The sequence below is a fragment of the Rhipicephalus sanguineus genome, unplaced genomic scaffold (genome assembly GCF_013339695.2).
Source record: "Rhipicephalus sanguineus isolate Rsan-2018 unplaced genomic scaffold, BIME_Rsan_1.4 Seq9020, whole genome shotgun sequence".
Taxonomy (NCBI): domain Eukaryota; kingdom Metazoa; phylum Arthropoda; class Arachnida; order Ixodida; family Ixodidae; genus Rhipicephalus; species Rhipicephalus sanguineus.
The window spans coordinates 27,160-41,680 of record NW_023616253.1 but is presented as its reverse complement, the minus strand read 5'-3'; the positions used below and the strand labels follow the sequence as shown (position 1 = coordinate 41,680).

The 14,521-nt window shown below is 43.6% G+C and overlaps 1 long non-coding RNA gene across 1 annotated transcript; it reads left to right on the top strand.

Annotated features, from left to right (window-relative positions):
• The first annotated feature begins 4,124 nt into the window (after positions 1 to 4,124).
• LOC119378634 (uncharacterized) lies at positions 4,125 to 8,154 on the top strand. The gene is made up of 4 exons (XR_005181039.2): positions 4,125 to 4,231; positions 4,662 to 4,768; positions 6,075 to 6,149; positions 8,077 to 8,154. It is a non-coding gene; the product is annotated as an uncharacterized LOC119378634 (long non-coding RNA).
• The last annotated feature ends 6,367 nt before the right edge of the window (positions 8,155 to 14,521 follow it).

Sequence of the window (14,521 nt, the reverse complement as noted above, 5' to 3'; positions counted from 1 at the left end):
GAGAAACGCAGAGAAAAACTGCAGTAAAGCTCAAGCAGTCGCGTTTCGGAAAACGTCGCGCAGGCGTCTCAAGCGAATTCGAGCAACATGGAAGGCAAACGTCTTGAGAACAAGCGACGAAAGGAAAAAGAACTCTGGCAAGGAAGTCGACATTCGGGCTGGAAGAAAGCGTAAGTCTTAAATTTCTTCGCCAACGCCGTTTTGCGAGCGTTGCCGTAACACTCGACTTCGAACGCCTTTTTCTTTCTCGTGTTGTATCGTAAAGCGTGCTTTTTGTTGACATACGGCTTAGGTTAGCTCGAACAGCTGTGCTAACACCTCTAGCTGTGGCGCTGCAAACTACGTCTCTCGTACGTCGCCAGTGTGCTGAGACGCCGTTTCAATTATTAAAACGCCAGCGCGCGTTCCTCGAATGAATGAAGGAAAACCAACGCGGGTCTTGTGTTTACATTTATAACCAGCGCGTTGACGGACGGCAGTGCGTTTGAAGTAACCTGCGTCCGTTCTGTTGCTCGTGTCGAAGGTATCTTGAAGCACGACTGGAGTCAAACACGGGCCGAAGTGAGCGCTACATTGGACGGGTTTTCCCCTGGATTCCAACCAAGTGTGACCCTCGAATGACCGACTGCCAATGTCGGTCACGTTGCCGGGTGAGTCAGCGTTTCCTTGTGCAACCATTTACTGCATCTGTCGGTGTCGCCCTTTTGAAGCCAATTGAACTGATGACATAAAAGTGCCATCGCTGATTTCCTGGTCATTTAGTACAGTTGTTGACTCGGGGAAGTTTTCTCACCAGACACTCACTGAACCGAGTTCAATGACATGTTTTCGTTTGAGAGGAGGTTCAACGTTGCACACATTTCGCAGAAAAGGGGTTTTAAATTGACCGCCATTATTTAATATTTTTAACTAATAAAGCCAAATTTAGTAATAACCTTTAATTGTCTTACAATGTATCATCCAGGCAGTAAATATCTCAGTTGCAACCACCGCTATGTATGTGTCATGTGCCTTTTCTTTATGTTGTCTGAACTATTGGTTCTTTAGATCGAAAGGTAATTTGTGCTTCTGTGTGCTATCTTTTATGTGCAAGATATGTGTTTTGTAGTGCCTATGTGTGAGCAAAAGTTTGTGAAACTGAACCCATTGTATTTTGGTCACGTTGTGTCATAACTCAACAGAACGAAAATTAGGTGCTACCCTAAGTGGAAAGTTAGCGAAAACGACGTACGCCTATGGTATGATGGTTTCCTGGAGGGACACAGAAACATCTCACAGACGTTAAAGAATTGTAGTAGTATATATCAACACTGGCGATCATGTGCTCTCAGTGTTGCCAGTAGCCATGAATGACATAATGAGACTTAGCAGTAGCAACTATTTGTGGCAGAGATCTGACTGCTTTTTTTACAACTTCGCGCAGATGTCGTCAGTGGCAGTGTGAGTGTATGCACCCGTGGTGGCTGAATGCACCAGTCTGGTTCCAGAAATCCAAGAAAGTCGTCGTGAAGATGGTCAAACGGATCCAAACATCGACTGCAGCAACTCGAGGTAAGTGTATTCCAAGGAGGTGAAGAAAGTAACTGAAATCACTCATTCTAAGTCCAGCTTCTCAGCTTTTGCTGTTCCAAGTTTTCTGCTGCTCATGTACTCCATGTGAAGGTGAATATCATTCACAAGTTACACATGAACCCCACAAGAGGTGTACGGTCAGGTAAATCGCTAAACGTACATTAAGCTCGGGCATGTCGAACTACATGACATGTTGATTTTTTTTCATGTGCGAGCCTGGTTCTTGTAACTGTCTGACTGTAGAAATGATAGCGTAGATTAACGAAATCTCATGACATGTTGATTTTTTTTGTCATGTGCGAGCTGTTTCTTGTAACTGTCTGACTGTAGAAATGAATAGCGTAAATTAACGAAATCTCATGACATGTTGATTTTTTTTGTCATGTGCGAGCCTGTTTCTTGTAACTGTCTGACTGTAGAAATGATAGCGTAGATAATAACGAAATCTTATGACATGTTGATTTTTTTTTGTCATGTGCGAGCCTGTTTCTTGTAACTGTCTGACTGTAGAAATGATAGCGTAAATTAACGAAATCTCATGACATGTTGATTTTTTTTGTCATGTGCGAGCCTGTTTCTTGTAACTGTCTGAATGTAGAAATGATAGTGTAGATTTACGAAATCTCATGACATGTTGATTTTTTTTTGTCATGTGCGAGCCTGTTTCTTGTAACTATCTGACTGTAGAAATGATAGCGTAGATTAACGAAATCTCATGACATGTTGATTTTTTTTGTCATGTGCGAGCCTGTTTCTTGTAACTGTCTTACTGTAGAAATGATAGCGTAAATTAACGAAATCTCATGACATGTTGATTTTTTGTCATGTGCGAGCCTGTTTCTTGTAACTGTCTGACTGTAGAAATGATAGCGTAGATTAACGAAATCTCATGACATGTTGATTTTTTTTGTCATGTGCGAGCCTGTTTCTTGTAACTGTCTGACTGTAGAAATGATAGCGTAGATTAACGAAATCTCATGACATGTTGATTTTTTTGTCATGTGCGAGCCTGTTTCTTGTAACTGTCTTACTGTAGAAATGATAGCGTAGATTAACGAAATCTCATGACATGTTGATTTTTTTTTGTCATGTGCGAGCCTGTTTCTTGTAACTGTCTGACTGTAGAAATGATAGCGTAAATTAACGAAATCTCATGACATGTTGATTTTTTTTTGATGTGCGAGCCTTTTTTTAACTGTCTGTAGAAATGATAGCGTGATTAACGAAATCTCAGCATGTTGATTTTTTGTCATGTCGGCCGTTTCTTGTAACTGTCTGACTGTAGAAATGATAGCGTAGATTAACGAAATCTCATGACATGTTGATTTTTTTTTGTCATGTGCGAGCCTGTTTCTTGTAACTGTCTGTAGAAATGACGTAAATTAACGAAATCTAGATGTTGATTTTTTTTTGTCATGAGCCTGTTTCTTGTACTGTCTGCTGTAGAAATGTAGCGTAATTAACGAAATCTCATGTTGATTTTTTTTTGTCATGTTGAGCCTGTTTTTTAACTGTCTGTAGAAATGTGCGTAAATTAAGAAATCTCATGAATTTTGATTTTTTTGTCATGTGCGAGTTTCTTGTAACTGTCTGACTGTAGAAATGATAGTGTAGATTTACGAAATCCTCAACAGTATAAGAACACTCCCTTCTTCTTTCCAACTGCTTTGAACTAAACTCAGTTCCACACTCGGCAAGCTGTGCTACAAAGCTACAGAGGCATCTCTGACAGCTTTCATTCGCGAAAAAGATAATGTACCGTATCATATGTGAAGGAAGATATAGGTACACATTATGCATTTTGATGTCCAATTAAGTTGATTAATATGTTGCAAAACATGATAGTTATTACATTGAAAGTGTCATAAAGCTGAATCTACTTGCCACCTAATGGATGGAGGGACACAATTCTGAGACAAATGCCCGTGGCGAACTGTTCTTTGTTCGTGACACAAAATGTGGTGCGTCACATATTGGAAGCCCAATGGTGCAGAAATAATATGCGATTTGATGCAATGTTACATCTGGGTTGTATGTAGTAGTTATTCCGTAGAAGGGGCATTTCAAATAAAGAAAGAAATGCACTGCGAAATGGGCGTAGTGAAACAACTATCTGAAGTTACCATTTGTGTAATGTCAGCAGCATGCACTGGCAAGTGTGAATCACAGTAGCATATGCATAGCCCCTCGTCCCTTGGAAATTTCCATTTTCAGTATGTATGTATGTGTACGCACACATAGACGTCATAAAACCCCTCTTTGATATAAAATCCTGGCTACGCTGCTTCGAAGTTGTGTAATAATAACGCACTCCTGGTGATAAATAATCACTGAATAATGACTCACTCCTGGTGATGCACGGACTTGGTCTATTCTGTTCTCATATTGCCAAAAAAAAAAAAAGAAAATCAATACTGTTTGAACATATTTGTACAGAAGTGGTAAAGAAAAATTACGATACCGCAGAAATGTACTGCTTCACATTCCTTTTCTGCTAAATGTAAATCTATGTTGGTTCTCATTATTTCTTTTGTTTTCAATTGCAACTTTGCAGAAAGTGGAAGGGTCTCCTTCGCTGCCCTCGTCGGACGAAGAGTTGAAGGACGAGAACCCGACTGTCGAACTTGTGGGTCCGAAGTACGACTACTACGAGAGCGGGGTGAGTGTGCTTGCTTAGATTGTTTGTCTCGCCATGCTTGTTGCGAGGAGTGTGCATCAGGTTCATGGCTTGCCACATCTACACTCAAACCTCATTATAACGAACACGGATATAATGAATTATCGGTTATAACGAAGTAAATGAAGAACAGTCTTGTCATATATACAGGGTTACAAATACGCATAACGAATTTTCGGATATAACGAACTTATTTTCGTGTCAGAAGCGACTTTGTTATAATGAGGTTTGTGTGTAGTACACCTGCTTAGGTTGAAACTTCCGTAGATGTCATGCAGCGAGAAAGACAGAGTGTTTGGTTTTGCTGAACTCTCTAAGTATAGACGCACAAAGTTTTGAGTACGAATCGAATAGCAAAAGCTATTCAATTTGAAAATTGCATTTGAAGTTGGATATTTTTTTTTTTTTGCAGGCAAACGGGGACACTGTTACAGTCACACTGTTTGTTAAAAGCATCTCCAAGGAGGCATTGGCCGTGGACTTTGACGAAAGGGGCTTCCTGGTGAAGTTTCACACCAAGTATGTCTATTCTGGCTTGCTATGCACTTAGTAGTGCGGGTTCTGTGGTATATCTTAGTAGCATGTGGTATATAACGATAACCATGTTTTCAAGAAAGTTTCATATTGTGAACGGTTAGTGCAGATTTTTTAAAGACGTTTATGTGTGAACGTTGCTTTCTTTGTCTTGTAATTGGCCAGTTCGCTGTTTGAAATGTTCTTAAAAACTTTAGTCGCTTGTTGATTCCAGGCTGAATTTTTTAATGACGAAATTTCCAAAATGTGGAAAGAATTTTACTCTCCTGGTTAACTGTGTAATACTCGGACACAGTGTGATGTCAAGAAGAATTAGAACAACTGTTAACCTTTATTTCGCTCTATGGAAAATACATTTCTGCAAAAAAGTCTTATTATAATATAAAGCTTAATGTAATACCTCATTAACTCACTTGTATGCTTAGCTGCGTTCAAGCAAAATATCAGTCCAGTGCATTAAAAGCACAACTAGTAATAAGCTGTGCAGTAAATTTAATGTCTTGTAATCTTCATTTAGAGGTATCAAGTTTAATGTAGCAGAATATTTTGGGCACCACAGGCTTGAGGTAATTGTTTTTATCTTGTGCACAAGCTTTGGAGTGTTTCCATATTAAAACATGTCTTATTCACGCTGTTATGTCTTCACAGTTTTTATTGGTCGCTATCTACAATGTAACAAAATGCGCTAGGCTTGCATATCAGTACCGTGTTATCCGAGACCTGTCTTTAATAAGAGCTAATGAGGCTAATCATCTGAAACAATGCTGCAAGCTTTTTTTATAGCCATGTCAATGAAAGCTTGAGTTTTATCTGGTGAGATGCTCACCAATTTCGAAGTTTGTTAAACAATTTTGTTCTTGTGATAAATTCGGCTGTGAACTGTGGCTAGGCACATTTGCACACCCTTATCACTACCCCCCAATTTACTAGAAGAAAAAATCCTGCGAAACCATAATTCCCAACAAGGCTGTTAGTGGACCTTCCATTCTGGTCCCATTTGAGCAGGGGACAATTTTTTAGGCAAGCAATTAACAGAATGCGTGTGATTTCCTGTAGTGCATCTAATTTACAGCAACACATTGAAAATTTAACATTAACATTGCCCACACGTCGCCTATGCTACCTCCTACGTACGCTTCGATTTTCGTCGAGCCACGACGTTCAGTTTCTTGGTTGGGTGGTGACATTTTTGAATGCTGGACTTTTGGTGTTAAGTTTCAGGGGCAGTAATGACACTCCGAAAGGTGCTCACATTGTGTAGTGATAGCCTTAATTTGTACATCTGTTTCAGGAATACCAACACTGAGTTTCTGGAGCAGCATGGAGCATCAGAGGAGACAACGTTCACATGGCGTGTCAACGTTAAGTGAGTACAAGTTTTGGTTCTTTGTCAGCAATTAATTAGTGCTGCTATGCCTATGTTGCCAGAAAATGAGAGACTCATTGTTGTATCGTGACAGTGACCACTGACAGTTGTCCTGTGAACGATGCGTCATTATGACATATCAGTGACAAAAACCCCTTCAGCGGCGGTGTGCACAGTTGTACACATCAACTGCGGAGGCACGTCGCGCACCGCGTGTTTCTTGAAGTGGCTTGAAATGCAGTGTGCGCATCTGTACACGCTTCCTGAGTGGACAGCTAGGGCTCATTTAACTAATAGTGCTGCGTATTGCTGCAGAAGATCACTTTGCTGGAGACAATGCCATGTTCAACTATCATTTGACGTGCCACGTTCCAGGACCAACGTCAAGAGTATTATTTTTCTTTGCTCAAAACGAACACAACCAAAAAACAAGCTGGGCATGCATTTTGAGCCTAATATTTGATTCTTTTTATGCAAGAATTGAGCCTGATTGTAGAATAATTATATATTTAGTTACATGCTAATTGCCATTGATTACTGAAACTCACACAAAACAACACATTACCTCAATTTCTTTCCTGGGGTGTAATATTGAGTGCCTTGGAATTAGTATGTTCGAAGGAAGAGAACCTTGAGGGCTCGTTTTTTTTTGTTTTGACACAACGTTAATGAAAACCAGCAGGTCATGAAGCCAAGGAAAGTATAGGGTGACGTTAACTCTACTGTTTTAAATGTATTGCAATAATTATGATGTAGATATGAATGAAAGTAAAGTCGATGAAAAGACAACTTGCCGCCGGCAGGAACCGAACCTGGAACCTTCAGTTTGCGTGAATTTGACACATTTTCAGACAGTCCATCATAACTCGCGCGTGAAGGGGATAATGACACAGCTATGATGTTGACAATGCTTGCATGATTACATCACAATGTAATCACATCATTACATTATCACGGTTAACCACAACATCAGTAATGTCATCTCGACAGTGTCATCGGTGATATGATTGCGGTAAGAATTGTTTCACTGTTAACATCAGTGATGTGTTGTCACCAGGTGATGAAGATCACTCATGGTCATTGCAGTGTCATAATGCCACCTGCTGAGGTGGCGTAAAGGCTATGGCATTATACGAGGGTGTGGGTTTGATACATGGCCACAGTGGCTGCATTTTGGTAAGATATAAGTGCAAAACTCCCACGTGCTTGGATTTCGACGCACGTACTAAAAGGACCCCAAATGGTCGAAATTAATCCGGTGTATCATACTACAGCATGCCTCATAATTGTATTGCAACTTTGGTACTTATAACCCCAGAATTAAGTTTTGTGATGTCAGAATGCCATTGATAAAACATCTACGAGAGGTCAAACGAAAGAGGACACATTGATCGGTGTTGAAACTGCGGTTTTTACTTTCAAATACAGATGCACCGACTAGTTATGTCACTGAGAGAATTATTGAAATGACAGGGGAAGCCGAGTTGCTATTCTTACATGTTTTTGTACCCTTAAATCGTGTTCACAAACCACTTGCGAATTACGGTACGTCTCCCCTATAACACTGCGAATCAGAACAAATTATACAAAGTGCAGACAATTGATTTTCCTCCATTGATGCATTCCCTTCATACTAACAAACACGTTAAAAACCTTATCTACAAATGTGGTTGGTATAAAGGATACAGAAAGAGTGCTACAGAATGGTTGCCGAGGTAACGTATTGAGGGTGAGTAGCGGTTAGATGATTTTCTGTAAACCTGTGTCTTCATACGTGCTCTAGTTCCTTATTTCGTCATCCTGTTGTGGAGTGGTGTTGCTGCTGACTGTTTGTAGACATACTGGCTCTGTCAAGCATGGTGCCCTTTGTCCTCTTCCTAAAGTGTATACCCTCTATTCTAGCTTTGAATCACCTCGCATACTGCAGGGAAGCCATACGACCGGAGGACTGCCGGTATAGGCTCAGCCCTTGCAAACTGGAGCTTGTGCTTAAGAAGAAGGTGCCATCCGCGGTGGTCGTCGCTCGAGCTCGCCCCTCCTGCCAAGAAAATCGGTGAGTGCTTGTAGAGTCAGTTCATTACTTCGAGGTGGTGTTTTCTGGGATAATTGACCTGACTGTTGCACTTACAGTCGGCAGTTCCTGTACAGGATGTATACAGTAGACTCTTGTAAACGGAACCTAAAGGGACCAGGAAAACATGTTCTGTTTAAGGGGTGGACATGGCTTGTGGAGACCAAAAATCATCAAAGAAAAAAGTGTTTTTTAATTATATTATTAACATATACAGCTATTATTTCGCATGTAAAGCCTAAGAGAAGTCCTTATAAGATCAGTATTTCATCTGCAGTTTAGATCTGTGCAACGAGTACGAGCTGAATGTTAAATGTTTTTGGGTCATTTATTTAGCTTGTCGGAGTAAGTATCTCTGATCTAGAACAGCTAGCGCTGTAATTACTTTTTTAACATAAAGCCAAGCTGTGTATCACAAAGTGCTGAAGCAGAATTCTAGTTTTCGGCTCATAGATTTTTTTAAAACTGGTTTGTTTTTTTCTTTACAGTATCCCTGGTACAAACATTGAATTCGATCATCTGCAGACGACTAGTTATGATCCGATCTGAAACTGTTTGCAGCATTGCACTTATTGCATATAGTAGTACTAGCTATCTGATAATATTCACTTTCTGCTGAACGGCTTTTTTCCTATTGTCTCCGGAAACAATAGAGAGGCAGCTTGTGTATCTCGTAAACCAGTTTGCTTACAAGAACAATTACTGTATATTTGAAATCAGCATGAAAAACCAAACAAGTCTACAGTAAAACCTCGTTAATTCGAAGGGCCTCGGGACCGAGAAAAATATCCCAATTAAGCGGGATTCCCAATTATCCGAAACAACGCGAAATTAAAGAAATCAGCCGAAAAACGTGTATGTACGGAAGTCACACCTTTATGGTGGCAAGTCGCCTACTTGGAGAAAAATTCCTCCATACGTGACTGACGCGTTCGGTAGTTTCCCAGCACTGAAAGTCATATTTTCCAGCCTGTCAATGGGGCGCAGCATCTCAGCCTCGCCGCCGTTGCACTCGACGAAGCTGCGCACAACAGTCAAGGCATCGATGACATCCGCAAAGGGGTGCTCGGGAGGGGCTCGTCATCGCTGTCAACATTAGAGGGCCGAATCGGTCGATCTCGCAGCTATCTCGGGCGTGTCGATGTCTGCGTAACACGTCTGCACTGTGCACGTCGACATTTGCGTACTCGGAGAATCCGATTGGAGTGCACTCCTCGTCCGCGTGCAAAGCCTCATATCGAGCGCGAGAGAGTCTCCCCTTCTTCATCAAAACGGGCAAGTGACAGCGCGTGACAGCAAACGCAGGGAGGCTTGCCTCTTCTTTCACAAAACCGGCGTGCTCAAACACCGTCGAATAACGTGGCCCTCCACCTGCCTCCATGCGTGAACAATGAGGCAAATACCACCGAGGAGGTCAATGTTACTACTCCTTTCCGTTGTCATAGCAAAGGAGCATTCGCTTCAACAGATTGTAGCGATATATTTTCCTGGTATGGTGTATGACGCCCTGGTCCATCGGCGCGATAGCGACGTCGTGTTCGGGGGTAGAAAGACCAGCCTGATTGCCTGCAGGTTCTGAATGTCGCCGGAGCTGGGCAATTATCGACGACGAACAAAACGCTGCGCCCTGCGGCCGCAAACTTGCGGTCAAGGTGCCGCACGTATTCTTCAAAGAGTGAGCCGTCATCCAAGCTTTCTTGTGTTTTTATAGATCAGGTCATCCTTGGATGGCAGTCGTGCATTTTTGAAACAACGAGGCTTTTCTGTCTTCCCAATAACAAGCAGTGGCAGCTTGTGCTCACCGCACATGCTTGCACCAAACAAAACAGTGATTCTATCTTTGTTCTGTTTCCGCCCCTTAATGTCTGCCTCCTTCAAAGCGAACGTCTTCGTAGGCAACATTTTGTAGAACAGAGCAGCTTCATCAAGGTTGTAAACATCTGCTGCTGCGACTTGGCGAGTAGTGCGAGCCAAGGTGTGCTGCTTCCAGCCGTCGACAACAGACTGATCCGCAGCTGCCACTCTCGCCCGCACAAACAGTCCACGAATGTCAGGTTGTTGCGCTCCTTAAATCGGCAAAACATCCATTGCTTGCATTTAAACTCAGAAGGTCCAAGTTGCAGCGCCAGCTGGTTGGCCTTCTCACGCAATATGGTCCCATTTCACAGGAAGGGTGTGCTGCGTTGGCTTTTTTGCAGCCGGTCGATCAGAGCTGCTTCAATACGTCGGCGTACGTAGGCGGGCGTACTCGTGTACGCTTTGACGAGTGTGTCTTGCTGTAGCATCGAGAATTTCCTCCTTATTCTTGATGATGTTGCACAGCGTTGACAGAGGCACGTGGTGCTTTTCGGCGAGAGCCGTTTTCGACGCCGTCGACTTGCTGGCCTCTTCAATTAAGCACACCTTTTCGTGCAGGGACAAGCTCTTGTATTCGGCATCTTCTTCCAGCACACCTCAACAACTAATTCACAGGGAAGACACTCAAGCGGAGACAGGAGACAAATGGAGCAGTCGCACCGAATCGCACAATGCTCGCGCAGCCGACAGTCCAAATGGCACAAGACGCCACAAAACATTCACTTCGCTGAGTGGCTAACATCGCGTTTGAGATGATGATGATCATGATCGCAACCGCACGCATCGCCAGCCTGGCAATTGCTAAAACATGGCGTCTGCGACGTATTTCCGGTAAAAAAAAACATGGCCTTCGAGATCCGTACATAAAAAAAAAAAAATGCATGTTTTAGTTAAAGCCCAGCTCCGAGATTCGCAACACCACCTTTGCATATCTTGGAAGTCGCGGCCAAGTGTGCCAATTAACCGGGAAGGTCGCAGGCTGGCCGCACCAATTATCCGGTTAAGTTTACAGGTAAAATTTGGGACCCAGCGCAAATAATACAAATTATCCGGGATTCCCAATTAACCGAGTACAAATTACCGAGGTTTTACTGTATTTAATTTCATCACGTTTGGACATAAGATACAGAAAATATCTCCACACACCATGTCCCCCCTTAAAGGGCCCCTCACCAGGTTTGACAATTTTGAGCTGACGAGCGCAATCCATGCACTAGGCGTTCACCATTACGTCTGCCAAAATTTGCAACGCTACGCGCCGCGTAAATGGGTCAAATTTCAAGCTGAACGCTGCTTGCCCTTCTTCTCGCGTCCACGCGCCCAGAGAATGAGGGGATGACGTGCATGAGAGAATGGCCCTACGTAGATGGTAGTGCTGTGACGTCGCTCCTCTACGTAGACGAGTGTGCTCTGACGTCGCCAACAGTAGCACGTGACACTGCGATAATTTTGACACGACGCGTAGTTTTTGTAATTTGTTGCTTGAATGGATGAATAAAACTTGAGAGCAATAATAAAAAACACAAACGGAATGTGTGCATTTTCTTTTTTTAATTTTACTGCGAATCGCAGCGAGATTCGAGACTAATCTACCTCCGTTTCGCACGCGTTCGTGTTCTCGCTCTTTGCGCATTGTGCAGACGCCTTTACAACGAAACTAATTTTCTACTGCGTTCCAGCGCTCATTAGGCTCATTTATCCTCCCGCGTCTAACTAGATGTTCATGCGGCACACCGCTAGTCTCGCGTCCGTACAAATGTTGCAGCTTTCGTGCTCAGTAATAGGTTGAAAGCCAAGTGATCGGCGAGGGCGCATTCGGCATAACTTGCAGAGATGAAGCGCAAAGAACGCCGTCGCAACACCGCTCGCGTCTCGGGGGCTCGGGCTGGTTCGGGCGCGTCATGCGCTCGTGACATTCTCTGCGTATGACGTGTTCATGCGTATGCGTTATGTGATCCTTCCGATCGCGTGCCGAAGAGGGCAGGGAAGGGATTTGGCTTGCGAAGGCTACGCGGGGCGAGCGGCGAGGGTTTGCAGCTCGCCTCCTCGCATCATGGTTTCGCGCCACTACAAATTATTGTTTTTCTCAGCTTCTAACCGACCGATTAGAAAAATTCTTGCGGCATAATGCTCTTTATTGGGCTCGCAACAACTTGCAATGTGTAACTAAAACTCGTTAGGTCACCTGGTGAGGGCCCTTTAAGAGGAGTTCCGTTTACTGAGGGAGGAGCAGGGGTGCAGAATCCAAGTACGAAACCAATCATATTAGGAGCGGTTGTTCCGTTTAAGCAGCAGTTCCGTTTAAGAGATTTTTGTTTACTGAGAGTCTACTGTATAAACAAGAGCACTGGGCCTGTGTTAAAGGGACACTAAAGAGAAACAATTACAGTCGCCGACCGTTTATTCGGACGCCGAAAATTCGGACATGCTCGTTTATTCGGACACCTTCGCGGCACCGCCACTCGTCCCATTGAAGTAATGTAAACTCACGACCGAAAATTCGGACGCCCCACAGCCCGCCGTTCGATTTTTCGGACTCCGGCTGGCTGATAGAGTGCGACGTTGAACGGCATAACAAGCTGTCAGCAATGTTTACAATATTTTTACTAGGTTGCCAGCACTGAAATGTTGCACTGGCTATAACTGGGGATCGTGCCAGTGTCAAAAATCCACGCAGAAGTTACCGATCTCGAAGGCTATGTTTGTTGGCTACACGTAACGGTTGCCTTTTGGCTTTAGCCAGTCACGTATCCATTGAACGGCTACCACGGCCAAACAGCAGGCCAAGCCAAGCCAAGCTTGGAATCGGCTCTGTGCGGCGTTTGAGGTGAATGACAGGCACGAGACTAAAAAGCCACCTAAACATCGCCCAATGTTAGCGGTGTAAGCATGTTTCATGTTGGCTACCTTGTGCTGCCGAGCAAAACTAGCGCCGTGGTGTACCCAGAAATTCCCTAGTCAAGTTGGCGAGAGCAGGCGAGGCACTTGATGGCGCGTCTTCTTTAAAGATTTTGTGTATCTGTGTCATGCTTTGTTGTGTTACCCTCGCGAGTGTTCGCTTAGAAGTGACTGAGATTGCTGAGACATTGACTCTGCTGTCAATTTCGACGAAGCGCGAAAGACAAGGACAGAAAAGGCACACATACAACCACACATACTGCGCTACGTGTGGGTGTATGTGTGCCTTTTCTGTCCCTGTCTTTCGTGCTGCTCCCTTAAGTTAGGTTGAACGATCTAGCCAACAAGTTCACGCTTCAAGGTATCAGTGGTGTTCCCATGTAAGCGCCTGGTATAACTCAGTGCGCTCCAGAATGAGGGATTTGCTTTGTTAAGCTTCACCGCTGCACAGTGGCGTTATGCGAAGAAAACTAAACGTCACGCTGTGAAGCTCTAGCCCTTCGTGGCCGAGAAGGATTCGCTGCCGCAAAGTGGTTGATAAAACATTTACGGCTTCGAAGCAACTTAAGGAATCAGTCATCTCATGAGACTGCCCGAGACGTGTGAATATTAAAGCTTACAGGCGTATTTTCCATTTGTAATAATGGATATATCGAATTATTTCGCGATCCCCTTCGAATCCGATGTGCCCGACGGTCGTCAAGTGAGGTGAAACTTGAGGCACTCGAGAGCATACGTTGCGTTAAAATGTCTGTGTATGCCCTGCTTTATGTTACCTCGCGAGTATTCGCTTGAATTTATACAGATTCTTAAGACAACCAACAGCGCTAAGAAATCCATCATCAGCCCATTTATTATTTGACCTGAAATGTAGCAGCTGGCGTTTGAAGTAGACATCCGTAGCGGCGCCTCGTCGCAATTGTGCAGCAAGTTGACACTATGCGATCACGCTGAATTCAGGCCACGTGATTCATTGGTATCTTGTAATAATTTCTGCTGGCATAATTAAGTTTCTCCATGACACTATTCCAAGCTATTCCAAGAAGTGGCTTGGTCTGTTCTCTAATGTAGAGGGTTGCTGCTAATTCGTTTGCCTGGCGGGTAGAAGAATTGAAGAAACCTTTGCTATGCATTTGCGCATTTATTAGACGTTTGGGCGCTCGTACGGTGACTGGAGACTGCGTCGGCACCTTTTTTTGTAATCAAAGAAGACAAAGCATCAGGTAACGTATGTGCAGTTACGATTTCCCTGCTGGTGGGCTTCGCTGCACAACGAATCATCGATGCACAGTATATGCTTTCTGGCATAACACAGCTGCAATGCCAAAAAGCTGACTATAGTGAATCTGTCATCTTGTAGCACGTATATATAATGTAAATATATAGTGCATTGAATCCAAGGGGCAGTGCAAGCATGGCGTAAACAAGCAGGGTACGAGTCAAAATACGGGCGGCGTGCGCAGCACAGATTTCTTTGCGCTCCACAATGAAGGAATTGCTTTGTAAGTTTTACCGCTACACAGGGGTGTAATGCGACGAAAACTAA